Raw genomic sequence first — 15,166 nt, 5'->3', positions numbered from 1 at the left:
ATATTGTACGCGGAATGATGTCGGTGGTAAGCGGTATACGTAATGATGCAAAATTTAGTCGCACAAGCTTCTAACCGCTTACTTATCACACCCGCATACAGCTCAATGACAACGCATCAATAAAGTGGCACCTTGTGGGCTGCAACGCGCGCAAAATGTGGCGCTCGCCCTCTTGTTTTTGTGAGCACTAGCACGCACGCATGCAGCGAACAACCACAAACGGAGTGATCATCGTACACGACGCGTGCGTGTATTGTTCACGGAAAGACTGCCGCGTACGCGCTGTATGCTGTAGCAATACATTCGGCGACTGCACAACATAGCAGCACGATACAGGTGCAGTCGTAAACAGCACATTCTCGCCATCGGCCATACCATGCTGAATACGCCGGTTCTCGTCATGTCCCCGAAGCTAAGCAGCATTGGGCTCGGTCAGTACTTGGGAGGGAGACCACCTGGGAACACCGAGTGCTGATGGCACCGTTCTTTTTGCTTTTTTATTGCGTGCTTCTGTGACGTCTTGTTTTTTTTTTTTCATTTGCACAACGTGTGGGTGGTTGCATTTACTGTAACTTAAGTTCAACTGGAGCCTGCTGGTAGAGCCAACGCCGAAGTGTAACACCAACAATATTCAGGCCACTACACGATATTGTACGCGGAATGATGACGGCGGTAAGCGGTATACGTAATGATGCAAAATTTAGTCGCACAAGCTTTTAACCGCTTATTATCACACCCGCATACAGCTCAATGACAACGCATCAATAAAGTGGCACCTTGTGGGCTGCAACGCGCGCAAAATGTGGCGCTCGCCCTCTTGTTTGTGTGAGCACTAGCACGCACGCATGCAGCGAACAACCACAAACGGAGTGATCAACGTACACGACGCGTGCGTGCATTGTTCACGGAAAGACTGCCGCGTACGTGCTGTATGCTGTAGCAATACATTCGGCGACTGCACAACATAGCAGCGCGATACAGGTGCAGTCGTAAACAGCACATTCTCGCCATCGGCCATACCATGCTGAATACCCGGTTCTCGTCCGATCCCCGAAGCTAAGCAGCATTGGGCTCGGTCAGTACTTGGGAGGGACACCACCTGGGAACACCGAGTGCTGATGGCACCGTTCTTTTTGCTTTTTTATTGCGTGCTTCTGTGACGTCCTGTTGTTTTTTTTTTTCATTTGCACAACGTGCGAATGGTTGCATATACTGTAACTTACGTTCAACTGGAGCCTGCTGGTAGAGCCAACGCCGAAGTGTAACACCAACAATATTCAGGCCACTACACGATATTGTACGCGGAATGATGACGGTGGTAAGCGGTATACGTAATGATGCAAAATTTAGTCGCACAAGCTTCTAATCGCTTACTTATCACACCCGCATACAGCACAATGACAACGCATCAATAAAGTGGCACCTTGTGGGCTGCAACGCGCGCAAAATGTGGCGCTCGCCCTCTTGTTTTTGTGAGCACTAGCACGCACGCATGCAGCGAACAACCACAAACGGAGTGATCAACGTACACGATGCGTGCGTGTATTGTTCACGGAAAGACTGCCGCGTACGTGCTGTACACTGTAGCAATACATTCGGCGACTGCACAACATAGCAGCACGATACAGGTGAGGTCGTAAACAGCACATTCTCGCCATCGGCCATACCATGCTGAATACGCCGGTTCTCGTCCGCTCCACGAAGCTAAGCAGCATTGGGCTCAGTCAGTACTTGGTAGGGAGACCACCTGGGAAAACCGAGTGCTGATGGCACCGTTCTTTTTGCTTTTTTATTGCGTGCTTCTGTGACGTCTTTTTTTTTTCATTTGCACAACGTGTGGGTGGTTGCATTTACTGTTACTTACGTTCAACTGGAGCCTGCTGGTAGAGCCAACGCCGAAGTGTAACACCAACAATATTCAGGCCACCACACGATATTGTACGCGGAATGATGACGGTGGTAAGTGGTATGCGTAATGATGCAAAATTTAGTCGCACAAGCTTCTAACCGCTTACTTATCACACCCGCATACAGCTCAATGACAACGCATCAATAAAGTGGCACCTTGTGAGCTGCAACGCGCGCAAAATGTGGCGCTCGCCCTCTTGTTTTTGTGAGCACTAGCACGCACGCATGCAGCGAACAACCACAAACGGAGTGATCAACGTACACGATGCGTGCGTGTATTGTTCACGGAAAGACTGCCGCGTACGTGCTGTACACTGTAGCAATACATTCGGCGACTGCACCACATAGCAGCACGATACAGGTGAGGTCGTAAACAGCACATTCTCGCCATCGGCCATACCATGCTGAATACGCCGGTTCTCGTCCGCTCCACGAAGCTAAGCAGCATTGGGCTCGGTCAGTACTTGGGAGGGAGACCACCTGGGAACACCGAGTGCTGATGGCACCGTTCTTTTTGCTTTTTGATTGCGTGCTTCTGTGACGTCTTGTTTTTTTTTTCATTTGCACAACGTGTGGGTGGTTGCATTTACTGTAACTTACGTTCAACTGGAGCCTGCTGGTAGAGCCAACGCCGAAGTGTAACACCAACAATATTCAGGCCACTACACGATATTGTACGCGGAATGATGAAGGTGGTAAGCGGTATACGTAATGATGCAAAATTTAGTCGCACAAGCTTCTAACCGCTTACTTATCACACCCGCATACAGCTCAATGACAACGCATCAATAAAGTGGCACCTTGTGGGCTGCAACTCGCGCAAAATGTGGCGCTCGCCCTCTTGTTTTTGTGAGCACTAGCACGCACGCATGCAGCGAACAACCAGAAACGGAGTGATCAACGTACACGACGCGTGCGTGTATTGTTCACGGAAAGACTGCCGCGTACGTGCTGTATGCTGTAGCAATACATTCGGCGACTGCACAACATAGCAGCACGATACAGGTACAGTCGTAAACAGCACATTCTCGCCATCGGCCATACCATGCTGAATACGCCGGTTCTCGTCCGATCCCCGAAGCTAAGCAGCATTGGGCTCGGTCAGTACTTGGGAGGGAGACCACCTGGGAACACCGAGTGCTGATGGCACCCTTCTTTTTGCTTTTTTATTGCGTGCTTCTGTGACGTCTTGTTTTTTTTTTATTTGCACAACGTGTGGGCCGTTGCATTTACTGTAACTTACGTTCAACTGGAGCCTGCTGGTAGAGCCAACGCCGACGTGTAACACCAACAATATTCAGGCCACTGCACGATATTGTACGCGGAATGATGTCGGTGGTAAGCGGTATACGTAATGATGCAAAATTTAGTCGCACAAGCTTCTAACCGCTTACTTATCACACCCGCATACAGCTCAATGACAACGCATCAATAAAGTGGCACCTTGTGGGCTGCAACGCGCGCGAAATGTGGCCCTCGCCCTCTTGTTTTTGTGAGCACAAAGCACGCACGCATGCAGCGAACAACCACAAACGGAGTGATCATCGTACACGACGCGCGCGTGTATTGTTCACGGAAAGACTGCCGCGTACGTGCTGTATGCTGTAGCAATACATTCGGCGACTGCACAACATAGCAGCACGATACAGGTGCAGTCGTAAACAGCGCATTCTCGCCATCGGCCATACCATGCTGAATACGCCGGTTCTCGTCATGTCCCCGAACCTAAGCAGCATTGGGCTCGGTCAGTACTTGGGAGGGAGACCACCTGGGAACACCGAGTGCTGATGGCACCGTTCTTTTTGCTTTTTTATTGCGTGCTTCTGTGACGTCTTGTTTTTTTTTTCATTTGCACAACGTGTGGGTGGTTGCATTTACTGTAACTTACGTTCAACTGGAGCCTGCTGGTAGAGCCAACGCCGAAGTGTAACACCAACAATATTCAGGCCACTACACGATATTGTACGCGGAATGATGACGGTGGTAAGCGGTATACGTAATGATGCAAAATTTAGTCGCACAAGCTTCTAACCGCTTACTTATCACACCCGCATACAGCTCAATGACAACGCATCAATAAAGTGGCACCTTGTGGGCTGCAACGCGCGCAAAATGTGGCGCTCGCCCTCTTGTTTTTGTGAGCACTAGCACGCACGCATGCAGCGAACAACCACAAACGGAGTGATCAACGTACACGACGCGTGCGTGCATTGTTCACGGAAAGACTGCCGCGTACGTGCTGTATGCTGTAGCAATACATTCGGCGACTGCACAACATAGCAGCACGATACAGGTGCAGTCGTAAACAGCACATTCTCGCCATCGGCCATACCATGCTGAATACGCCGGTTCTCGTCGGATCCCCGAAGCTAAGCAGCATTTGGCTCGGTCAGTACTTGGGAGGGAGACCACCTGGGAAAACCGAGTGCTGATGGCACCGTTCTTTTTGCTTTTTTATTGCGTGCTTCTATGACGTCTTTTTTTTTTTCATTTGCACAACGTGTGGGTGGTTGCATTTACTGTTACTTACGTTCAACTGGAGCCTGCTGAAAGAGCCAACGCCGAAGTGTAACACCAACAATATTCAGGCCACCACACGATATTGTACGCGGAATGATGACGGTGGTAAGTGGTATGCGTAATGATGCAAAATTTAGTCGCACATGCTTCTAACCGCTTACTTATCACACCCGCATACAGCTCAATGACAACGCATCAATAAAGTGGCACCTTGTGAGCTGCAACGCGCGCAAAATGTGGCGCTCGCCCTCTTGTTTTTGTGAGCACTAGCACGCACGCATGCAGCGAACAACCACAAACGGAGTGATCAACGTACACGATGCGTGCGTGTATTGTTCACGGAAAGACTGCCGCGTACGTGCTGTACACTGTAGCAATACATTCGGCGACTGCACAACATAGCAGCACGATACAGGTGCAGTCGTAAACAGCACATTCTCGCCATCGGCCATACCATGCTGAATACGCCGGTTCTCGTCCGCTCCCCGAAGCTAAGCAGCATTGGGCTCGGTCAGTACTTGGGAGGGAGACCACCTGGGAACACCGAGTGCTGATGGCACCGTTCTTTTTGCTTTTTTATTGCGTGCTTCTGTGACGTCTTGTTTTTTTTTTCATTTGCACAACGTGTGGGTGGTTGCATTTACTGTAACTTACGTTCAACTGGAGCCTGCTGGTAGAACCAACGCCGAAGTGTAACACCAACAATATTCAGGCCACCACACGATATTGTACGCGGAATGATGACGGTGGCAAGTGGTATGCGTAATGATGCAAAATTTAGTCGCACAAGCTTCTAACCGCTTACTTATCACACCCGCATACAGCTCAATGACACCGCATCAATAAAGTGGCACCTTGTGGGCTGCAACGCGCGCAAAATGTGGCGCTCGCCCTCTTCTTTTTGTGAGCACTAGCACGCACGCATGCAGCGAACAATCACAAACGGAGTGATCAACGTACACGACGCGTGCGTCTATTGTTCACGGAAAGACTGCCGCGTACGTGCTGTATGCTGTAGCAATACATTCGGCGACTGCACAACATAGCAGCACGATACAGGTGCAGTCGTAAACAGCCCATTCTCGCCATTGGCCATACCATGCTGAACACGCCGGTTCTCGTCCGTTCCCCGAAGCTAAGTAGCATTGGGCTCGGTCAGTACTTGGGAGGGAGACCACCTGGGAACACCGAGTGCTGATGGCACCGTTCTTTTTGCTTTTTTATTGCGTGCTTCTGTGACGTCTTGTTTTTTTTTCATTTCCACAACGTGTGGGTGGTTGCATTTACTGTAACTTACGTTCAACTGGAGCCTGCTGGTAGAGCCAACGCCGAAGTGTAACACCAACAATATTCAGGCCACTGCACGATATTGTACGCGGAATGATGACGGTGGTAAGCGGTATACGTAATGATGCAAAATTTAGTCGCACAAGCTTCTAACCGCTTACTTATGACACCCGCATACAGCTCAATAACGACGCATCAATAAAGTGGCACCTTGTGGGCTGCAACGCGCGCAAAATGTGGCGCTCGCCCTCTTGTTTTTGTGAGCACTAGCACGCACGCATGCAGCGAACAACCACAAACGGAGTGATCAACGTCCTCGACGCGTGCGTGTATTGTTCACGGAAAGACTGCCGCGTACGTGCTGTATGCTGTAGCAATACATTCGGTGACTGCACAACATAGCAGCACGATACAGGTGCAGTCGTAAACAGCACATTCTCGTCATCGGCCATACCATGCTGAATACGCCGGTTCTCGTCCGATCCCCGAAGCTACGCAGCATTGGGCTCGGTCAGTACTTGGGAGGGAGACCACCTGGGAACACCGAGTGCTGATGGCACCGTTCTTTTCGCTTTTTTATTGCGTGCTTCTGTGACGTCTTGTTTTTTTTTCATTTGCACAACGTGTGGGTGGTTGCATTTACTGTAACTTACGTTCAACTGGAGCCTGCTGGTAGAGCCAACGCCGAAGTGTAACACCAACAATATTCAGGCCACCACACGATATTGTACGCGGAATGATGACGGTGGTAAGTGGTATGCGTAATGATGCAAAATTTAGTCGCACAAGCTTCTAACCGCTTACTTATCACACCCGCATACAGCTCAATGACAACGCATCAATAAAGTGGCACCTTGTGGGCTGCAACGCGCGCAAAATGTGGCGCTCGCCCTCTTGTTTTTGTGAGCACTAGCACGCACGCATGCAGCGAACAACCACAAACGGAGTGATCATCGTACACGACGCGTGCGTGTATTGTTCACGGAAAGACTGCCGCGTACGTGCTGTATGCTGTAGCAATACATTCGGCGACTGCACAACATAGCAGCACGATACAGGTGCAGTCGTAAACAGCGCATTCTCGCCATCGGCAATACCATGCTGAATACGCCGGTTCTCGTCATGTCCCCGAACCTAAGCAGCATTGGGCTCGGTCAGTACTTGGGAGGGAGACAACCTGGGAACACTGAGTGCTGATGCCACCGTTCTTTTTGCTTTTTTTATTGCATGCTTCTGTGACGTCTTGTTTTTTTTTCATTTGCACAACGTGTGGGTGGTTGCATTTACTGTAACTTACGTTCAACTGGAGCCTGCTGGTAGAGCCAACGCCGAAGTGTAACACCAACAATATTCAGGCCACCACACGATATTGTACGCGGAATGATGACGGTGGTGAGCGGTATACGTAATGATGCAAAATTTAGTCGCACAAGCTTCTAACCGCTTATCACACCGGCATACAGCACAATGACAACGCATCAATAAAGTGGCACCTTGTATGCTGCAACGCGCGCAAAATGTGGCGCTCGCCCTCTTGTTTTTGTGAGCACTAGCACGCACGCATGCAGCGAACAACCACAAACGGAGTGATCAACGTACACGACGCGTGCGTGTATTGTTCACGGAAAGACTGCCGCGTACGTGCTGTATGCTGTAGCAATACATTCGGCGACTGCACAACATAGCAGCACGATACAGGTGCAGTCGTAAACAGCACATTCTCGCCATTGGCCATACCATACTGAATACGCCGGTTCTCGTCCGATCCCCGAAGCTAAGCAGCATTGGGCTCGGTCAGTACTTGGGAGGGAGACAACCTGGGAACACTGAGTGCTGATGCCACCGTTCTTTTTGCTTTTTTTATTGCGTGCTTCTGTGACGTCTTGTTTTTTTTTCATTTGCACAACGTGTGGGTGGTTGCATTTACTGTAACTTACGTTCAACTGGAGCCTGCTGGTAGAGCCAACGCCGAAGTGTAACACCAACAATATTCAGGCCACCACATGATATTGTACGCGGAATGATGACGGTGGTAAGTGGTATGCGTAATGATGCAAAATTTAGTCGCACAAGCTTCTAACCGCTTACTTATCACCCCCGCATACAGCTCAATGACAACGCATCGATAAAGTGGCACCTTGTGAGCTGCAACGCGCGTAAAATGTGGCGCTCGCCCTCTTCTTTTTGTGAGCACTAGCACGCACGCATGCCGCGAACAACCACAAACGGAGTGATCAACGTACACGACGCGTGCGTGTATTGTTCACGGAAAGACTGCCGCGTACGTGCTGTATACTGTAGCAATACATTCGGCGACTGCACAACATAGTAGCACGATACAGGTGCAGTCGTAAACAGCACATTCTCGCCATCGGCCATACCATGCTGAATACGCCGGTTCTCGTCCGATCCCCGAAGCTAAGCTGGATTGGGCTCGGTCAGTACTTGGGAGGGAGACCACCTGGGAACACCGAGTGCTGATGGCACCGTTCTTTTTGCTTGTTTATTGCGTGCTTCTGTGACGTCTTGTTTTTTTTTTTCATTTGCACAACGTGTGGGTGGTTGCATTTACTGTAACTTGCGTTCAACTGGAGCCTGCTGGTAGAGCCGACGCCGAAGTGTAACACCAACAATATTCAGGCCACTACACGATATTGTACGCGGAATGATGACGGTGGCAAGCGGTATACGTAATGATGCAAAATTTAGTCGCACAAACTTCTAACCGCTTACTTATGACACCCGCATACAGCTCAATAACGACGCATCAATAAAGTGGCACCTTGTGGGCTGCAACGCGCGCAAAATGTGGCGCTCGCCCTCTTGTTTTTGTGAGCACTAGCACGCACGCATGCAGCGAACAACCACAAACGGAGTGATCAACGTCCTCGACGCGTGCGTGTATTGTTCACGGAAAGACTGCCGCGTACGTGCTGTATGCTGTAGCAATACATTCGGTGACTGCACAACATAGCAGCACGATACAGGTGCAGTCGTAAACAGCACATTCTCGTCATCGGCCATACCATGCTGAATACGCCGGTTCTCGTCCGATCCCCGAAGCTACGCAGCATTGGGCTCGGTCAGTACTTGGGAGGGAGACCACCTGGGAACACTGAGTGCTGATGCCACCGTTCTTTTTGCTTTTTTTATTGCGTGCTTCTGTGACGTCTTGCTTTTTTTTTCATTTGCTCAACGTGTGGGTGGTTGCATTTACTGTAACTTACGTTCAACTGGAGCCTGCTGGTAGAGCCAACGCCGAAGTGTAACACCAACAATATTCAGGCCACTGCACGATATTGTACGCGGAATGATGACGGTGGTAAGCGGTATACGTAATGATGCAAAATTTAGTCGCACAAACTTCTAACCGCTTACTTATCACACCAGCATACAGCTCAATGACAACGCATCAATAAAGTGGCACCTTGTGGGCTGCAACGCGCGCAAAATGTGGCGCTCGCCCTCTTCTTTTTGTGAGCACTAGCACGCACGCATGCAGCGAACAATCACAAACGGAGTGATCAACGTACACGACGCGTGCGTCTATTGTTCACGGAAAGACTGCCGCGTACGTGCTGTATGCTGTAGCAATACATTCGGCGACTGCACAACATAGCAGCACGATACAGGTGCAGTCGTAAACAGCCCATTCTCGCCATTGGCCATACCATGCTGAACACGCCGGTTCTCGTCCGTTCCCCGAAGCTAAGTAGCATTGGGCTCGGTCAGTACTTGGGAGGGAGACCACCTGGGAACACCGAGTGCTGATGGCACCGTTCTTTTCGCTTTTTTATTGCGTGCTTCTGTGACGTCTTGTTTTTTTTTCATTTGCACAACGTGTGGGTGGTTGCATTTACTGTAACTTACGTTCAACTGGAGCCTGCTGGTAGAGCCAACGCCGAAGTGTAACACCAACAATATTCAGGCCACCACACGATATTGTACGCGGAATGATGACGGTGGTAAGTAATATGCGTAATGATGCAAAATTTAGTCGCACAAGCTTCTAACCGCTTACTTATCACACCCGCATACAGCTCAATGACAACGCATCAATAAAGTGGCTCCTTGTGAGCTGCAACGCGCGCAAAATGTGGCGCTCGCCCTCTTGTTTTTGTGAGCACTAGCACGCACGCATGCAGCGAACAACCACAAACGGAGTGATCAACGTACACGATGCGTGCGTGTATTGTTCACGGAAAGACTGCCGCGTACGTGCTGTACACTGTAGCAATACATTCGGCGACTGCACAACATAGCAGCACGATACAGATGCAGTCGTAAACGGCACATTCTCTCCATCGGCCATACCATGCTGAATACGCCGGTTCTCGTCCGATCCCCGAAGCTAAGCAGCATTGGGCTCGGTCAGTACTTGGGAGGGAGACCACCTGGGAACACCGAGTGCTGATGGCACCGTTCTTTTTGCTTTTTTATTGCGTGCTTCTGTGACGTCTTGTTTTTTTTTTCATTTGCACAACGTGTGGGTGGTTGCATTTACTGTAACTTACGTTCAACTGGAGCCTGCTGGTAGAGCCAACGCCGAAGTGTAACACCAAATATATTCAGGCCACCACACGATATTGTACGCGGAATGATGACGGTGGTAAGTGGTATGCGTAATGATGCAAAATTTAGTCGCACAAGCTTCTAACCGCTTACTTATCACACCCGCATACAGCTCAATGACAACGCATCAATAAAGTGGCTCCTTGTGAGCTGCAACGCGCGCAAAATGTGGCGCTCGCCCTCTTGTTTTTGTGAGCACTAGCACGCACGCATGCAGCGAACAACCACAAACGGAGTGATCAACGTACACGACGCGTGCGTGTATTGTTCACGGAAAGACTGCCGCGTACGTGCTGTATGCTGTAGCAATACATTCGGCGACTGCACAACATAGCAGCACGATACAGGTGCAGTCGTAAACAGCACATTCTCGCCATCGGCCATACCATGCAGAATACGCCGGTTCTCGTCCGATCCCCAAAGCTAAGCAGCATTGGGCTCGGTCAGTACTTGGGAGGGAGACAACCTGGGAACACTGAGTGCTGATGCCACCGTTCTTTTTGCTTTTTTTATTGCGTGCTTCTGTGACGTCTTGTTTTTTTTTCATTTGCCCAACGTGTGGGTGGTTGCATTTACTGTAACTTACGTTCAAGTGGAGCCTGCTGGTAGAGCCAACGCCGAAGTGTAACACCAACAATATTCAGGCCACCACACGATATTGTACGCGGAATGATGACGGTGGTAAGTGGTATGCGTAATGATGCAAAATTTAGTCGCACAAGCTTCTAACCGCTTACTTATCACACCCGCATACAGCTCAATGACAACGCATCAATAAAGTGGCTCCTTGTGAGCTGCAACGCGCGCAAAATGTGGCGCTCGCCCTCTTGTTTTTGTGAGCACTAGCACGCACGCATGCAGCGAACAACCACAAACGGAGTGATCAACGTACACGATGCGTGCGTGTATTGTTCACGGAAAGACTGCCGCGTACGTGCTGTACACTGTAGCAATACATTCGGCGACTGCACAACATAGCAGCACGATACAGGTGCAGTCGTAAACAGCACATTCTCTCCATCGGCCATACCATGCTGAATACGCCGGTTCTCGTCCGATCCCCGAAGCTAAGCAGCATTGGGCTCGGTCAGTACTTGGGAGGGAGACCACCTGGGAACACCGAGTGCTGATGGCACCGTTCTTTTTGCTTTTTTATTGCGTGCTTCTGTGACGTCTTGTTTTTTTTTTCATTTGCACAACGTGTGGGTGGTTGCATTTACTGTAACTTACGTTCAACTGGAGCCTGCTGGTAGAGCCAACGCCGAAGTGTAACACCAACAATATTCAGGCCACCACACGATATTGTACGCGGAATGATGACGGTGGTAAGTGGTATGCGTAATGATGCAAAATTTAGTCGCACAAGCTTCTAACCGCTTACTTATCACACCCGCATACAGCTCAATGACAACGCATCAATAAAGTGGCACCTTGTGAGCTGCAACGCGCGCAAAATGTGGCGCTCGCCCTCTTGTTTTTGTGAGCACTAGCACGCACGCATGTAGCGAACAACCACAAACGGAGTGATCAACGTACACGACGCGTGCGTGTATTGTTCACGGAAAGACTGCCGCGTACGTGCTGTATGCTGAAGCAATACATTCGGCGACTGCACAACATAGCAGCACGATACAGGTGCAGTCGTAAACAGCACATTCTCGCCATTGGCCATACCATGCTGAATACGCCGGTTCTCGTCCGATCCCCGAAGCTAAGCAGCATTGGGCTCGGTCAGTACTTGGGAGGGAGACAACCTGGGAACACTGAGTGCTGATGCCAGCGTTCTTTTTGCTTTTTTTATTGCGTGCTTCTGTGACGTCTTGTTTTTTTTTCATTTGCACAACGTGTGGGTGGTTGCATTTACTGTAACTTACGTTCAACTGGAGCCTGCTGGTAGAGCCAACGCCGAAGTGTAACACCAACAATATTCAGGCCACCACACGATATTGTACGCGGAATGATGACGGTGGTAAGTGGTATGCGTAATGATGCAAAATTTAGTCGCACAAGCTTCTAACCGCTTACTTATCACACCCGCATACAGCTCAATGACAACGCATCAATAAAGTGGCACCTTGTGAGCTGCAACGCGCGTAAAATGTGGCGCTCGCCCTCTTGTTTTTGTGAGCACTAGCACGCACGCATGCAGCGAACAACCACAAACGGAGTGATCAACGTACACGACGCGTGCGTGTATTGTTCACGGAAAGACTGCCGCGTACGTGCTGTATGCTGTAGCAATACATTCGGTGACTGCACAACATAGCAGCACGATACAGGTGCAGTCGTAAACAGCACATTCTCGTCATCGGCCATACCATGCTGAATACGCCGGTTCTCGTCCGATCCCCGAAGCTAAGCAGCATTGGGCTCGGTCAGTACTTGGGAGGGAGACCACCTGGGAACACCGAGTGCTGATGGCACCGTTCTTTTCGCTTTTTTATTGCGTGCTTCTGTGACGTCTTGTTTTTTTTTCATTTGCACAACGTGTGGGTGGTTGCATTTACTGTAACTTACGTTCAACTGGAGCCTGCTGGTAGAGCCAACGCCGAAGTGTAACACCAACAATATTCAGGCCACCACACGATATTGTACGCGGAATGATGACGGTGGTAAGTAATATGCGTAATGATGCAAAATTTAGTCGCACAAGCTTCTAACCGCTTACTTATCACACCCGCATACAGCTCAATGACAACGCATCAATAAAGTGGCTCCTTGTGAGCTGCAACGCGCGCAAAATGTGGCGCTCGCCCTCTTGTTTTTGTGAGCACTAGCACGCACGCATGCAGCGAACAACCACAAACGGAGTGATCAACGTACACGATGCGTGCGTGTATTGTTCACGGAAAGACTGCCGCGTACGTGCTGTACACTGTAGCAATACATTCGGCGACTGCACAACATAGCAGCACGATACAGATGCAGTCGTAAACAGCACATTCTCTCCATCGGCCATACCATGCTGAATACGCCGGTTCTCGTCCGATCCCCGAAGCTAAGCAGCATTGGGCTCGGTCAGTACTTGGGAGGGAGACCACCTGGGAACACCGAGTGCTGATGGCACCGTTCTTTTTGCTTTTTTATTGCGTGCTTCTGTGACGTCTTGTTTTTTTTTTCATTTGCACAACGTGTGGGTGGTTGCATTTACTGTAACTTACGTTCAACTGGAGCCTGCTGGTAGAGCCAACGCCGAAGTGTAACACCAACAATATTCAGGCCACCACACGATATTGTACGCGGAATGATGACGGTGGTAAGTGGTATGCGTAATGATGCAAAATTTAGTCGCACAAGCTTCTAACCGCTTACTTATCACACCCGCATACAGCTCAATGACAACGCATCAATAAAGTGGCTCCTTGTGAGCTGCAACGCGCGCAAAATGTGGCGCTCGCCCTCTTGTTTTTGTGAGCACTAGCACGCACGCATGCAGCGAACAACCACAAACGGAGTGATCAACGTACACGACGCGTGCGTGTATTGTTCACGGAAAGACTGCCGCGTACGTGCTGTATGCTGTAGCAATACATTCGGCGACTGCACAACATAGCAGCACGATACAGGTGCAGTCGTAAACAGCACATTCTCGCCATCGGCCATACCATGCAGAATACGCCGGTTCTCGTCCGATCCCCAAAGCTAAGCAGCATTGGGCTCGGTCAGTACTTGGGAGGGAGACAACCTGGGAACACTGAGTGCTGATGCCACCGTTCTTTTTGCTTTTTTTATTGCGTGCTTCTGTGACGTCTTGTTTTTTTTTCATTTGCACAACGTGTGGGTGGTTGCATTTACTGTAACTTACGTTCAACTGGAGCCTGCTGGTAGAGCCAACGCCGAAGTGTAACACCAACAATATTCAGGCCACCACACGATATTGTACGCGGAATGATGACGGTGGTAAGTGGTATGCGTAATGATGCAAAATTTAGTCGCACAAGCTTCTAACCGCTTACTTATCACACCCGCATACAGCTCAATGACAACGCATCAATAAAGTGGCTCCTTGTGAGCTGCAACGCGCGCAAAATGTGGCGCTCGCCCTCTTGTTTTTGTGAGCACTAGCACGCACGCATGCAGCGAACAACCACAAACGGAGTGATCAACGTACACGATGCGTGCGTGTATTGTTCACGGAAAGACTGCCGCGTACGTGCTGTACACTGTAGCAATACATTCGGCGACTGCACAACATAGCAGCACGATACAGGTGCAGTCGTAAACAGCACATTCTCTCCATCGGCCATACCATGCTGAATACGCCGGTTCTCGTCCGATCCCCGAAGCTAAGCAGCATTGGGCTCGGTCAGTACTTGGGAGGGAGACCACCTGGGAACACCGAGTGCTGATGGCACCGTTCTTTTTGCTTTTTTATTGCGTGCTTCTGTGACGTCTTGTTTTTTTTTTCATTTGCACAACGTGTGGGTGGTTGCATTTACTGTAACTTACGTTCAACTGGAGCCTGCTGGTAGAGCCAACGCCGAAGTGTAACACCAACAATATTCAGGCCACCACACGATATTGTACGCGGAATGATGACGGTGGTAAGTGGTATGCGTAATGATGCAAAATTTAGTCGCACAAGCTTCTAACCGCTTACTTATCACACCCGCATACAGCTCAATGACAACGCATCAATAAAGTGGCACCTTGTGAGCTGCAACGCGCGCAAAATGTGGCGCTCGCCCTCTTGTTTTTGTGAGCACTAGCACGCACGCATGTAGCGAACAACCACAAACGGAGTGATCAACGTACACGACGCGTGCGTGTATTGTTCACGGAAAGACTGCCGCGTACGTGCTGTATGCTGAAGCAATACATTCGGCGACTGCACAACATAGCAGCACGATACAGGTGCAGTCGTAAACAGCACATTCTC

General features: G+C 49.9%; 6 non-coding genes and 16 pseudogenes across 6 annotated transcripts; all 22 read left to right on the top strand.

Annotated features, from left to right (window-relative positions):
• The first annotated feature begins 361 nt into the window (after positions 1–361).
• On the top strand, positions 362–480 carry LOC142592229 (5S ribosomal RNA; annotated as a pseudogene).
• Positions 481–1,006: 526 nt separating this feature from the next.
• On the top strand, positions 1,007–1,124 carry LOC142592224 (5S ribosomal RNA; annotated as a pseudogene).
• A 529-nt stretch (positions 1,125–1,653) lies between these two features.
• Positions 1,654–1,772, top strand: LOC142591677 (5S ribosomal RNA; annotated as a pseudogene).
• A 522-nt stretch (positions 1,773–2,294) lies between these two features.
• Positions 2,295–2,413, top strand: LOC142592236 (5S ribosomal RNA; annotated as a pseudogene).
• A 525-nt stretch (positions 2,414–2,938) lies between these two features.
• LOC142592156 (5S ribosomal RNA) lies at positions 2,939–3,057 on the top strand. The gene has a single exon (XR_012830695.1). It is a non-coding gene; the product is annotated as a 5S ribosomal RNA (ribosomal RNA).
• Positions 3,058–3,582: 525 nt separating this feature from the next.
• LOC142591681 (5S ribosomal RNA) lies at positions 3,583–3,701 on the top strand (annotated as a pseudogene).
• Positions 3,702–4,226: 525 nt separating this feature from the next.
• On the top strand, positions 4,227–4,345 carry LOC142592120 (5S ribosomal RNA; annotated as a pseudogene).
• Positions 4,346–4,868: 523 nt separating this feature from the next.
• LOC142591957 (5S ribosomal RNA) lies at positions 4,869–4,987 on the top strand (annotated as a pseudogene).
• Positions 4,988–5,512: 525 nt separating this feature from the next.
• Positions 5,513–5,631, top strand: LOC142592172 (5S ribosomal RNA; annotated as a pseudogene).
• Positions 5,632–6,155: 524 nt separating this feature from the next.
• LOC142592084 (5S ribosomal RNA) lies at positions 6,156–6,274 on the top strand (annotated as a pseudogene).
• Positions 6,275–7,438: 1,164 nt separating this feature from the next.
• LOC142591712 (5S ribosomal RNA) lies at positions 7,439–7,557 on the top strand (annotated as a pseudogene).
• A 525-nt stretch (positions 7,558–8,082) lies between these two features.
• On the top strand, positions 8,083–8,201 carry LOC142592063 (5S ribosomal RNA; annotated as a pseudogene).
• A 526-nt stretch (positions 8,202–8,727) lies between these two features.
• On the top strand, positions 8,728–8,846 carry LOC142592260 (5S ribosomal RNA; annotated as a pseudogene).
• A 526-nt stretch (positions 8,847–9,372) lies between these two features.
• LOC142592171 (5S ribosomal RNA) lies at positions 9,373–9,491 on the top strand (annotated as a pseudogene).
• A 524-nt stretch (positions 9,492–10,015) lies between these two features.
• On the top strand, positions 10,016–10,134 carry LOC142591908 (5S ribosomal RNA). The gene has a single exon (XR_012830631.1). It is a non-coding gene; the product is annotated as a 5S ribosomal RNA (ribosomal RNA).
• Positions 10,135–10,659: 525 nt separating this feature from the next.
• On the top strand, positions 10,660–10,778 carry LOC142591720 (5S ribosomal RNA; annotated as a pseudogene).
• Positions 10,779–11,303: 525 nt separating this feature from the next.
• Positions 11,304–11,422, top strand: LOC142591907 (5S ribosomal RNA). Its single transcript, XR_012830630.1, has one exon. It is a non-coding gene; the product is annotated as a 5S ribosomal RNA (ribosomal RNA).
• Positions 11,423–11,947: 525 nt separating this feature from the next.
• Positions 11,948–12,066, top strand: LOC142591687 (5S ribosomal RNA; annotated as a pseudogene).
• A 525-nt stretch (positions 12,067–12,591) lies between these two features.
• On the top strand, positions 12,592–12,710 carry LOC142591870 (5S ribosomal RNA). The gene has a single exon (XR_012830595.1). It is a non-coding gene; the product is annotated as a 5S ribosomal RNA (ribosomal RNA).
• A 524-nt stretch (positions 12,711–13,234) lies between these two features.
• Positions 13,235–13,353, top strand: LOC142591906 (5S ribosomal RNA). Its single transcript, XR_012830629.1, has one exon. It is a non-coding gene; the product is annotated as a 5S ribosomal RNA (ribosomal RNA).
• A 525-nt stretch (positions 13,354–13,878) lies between these two features.
• LOC142591719 (5S ribosomal RNA) lies at positions 13,879–13,997 on the top strand (annotated as a pseudogene).
• Positions 13,998–14,522: 525 nt separating this feature from the next.
• Positions 14,523–14,641, top strand: LOC142591905 (5S ribosomal RNA). The gene has a single exon (XR_012830628.1). It is a non-coding gene; the product is annotated as a 5S ribosomal RNA (ribosomal RNA).
• Positions 14,642–15,166: the final 525 nt, after the last annotated feature.

Source organism: Dermacentor variabilis, chromosome 8 (genome assembly GCF_050947875.1).
Source record: "Dermacentor variabilis isolate Ectoservices chromosome 8, ASM5094787v1, whole genome shotgun sequence".
NCBI classification, from domain to species: Eukaryota; Metazoa; Arthropoda; class Arachnida; order Ixodida; family Ixodidae; genus Dermacentor; species Dermacentor variabilis.
Note: the sequence above shows the minus strand (reverse complement) of the source record. Positions and strands in the feature narration are given on the sequence as shown.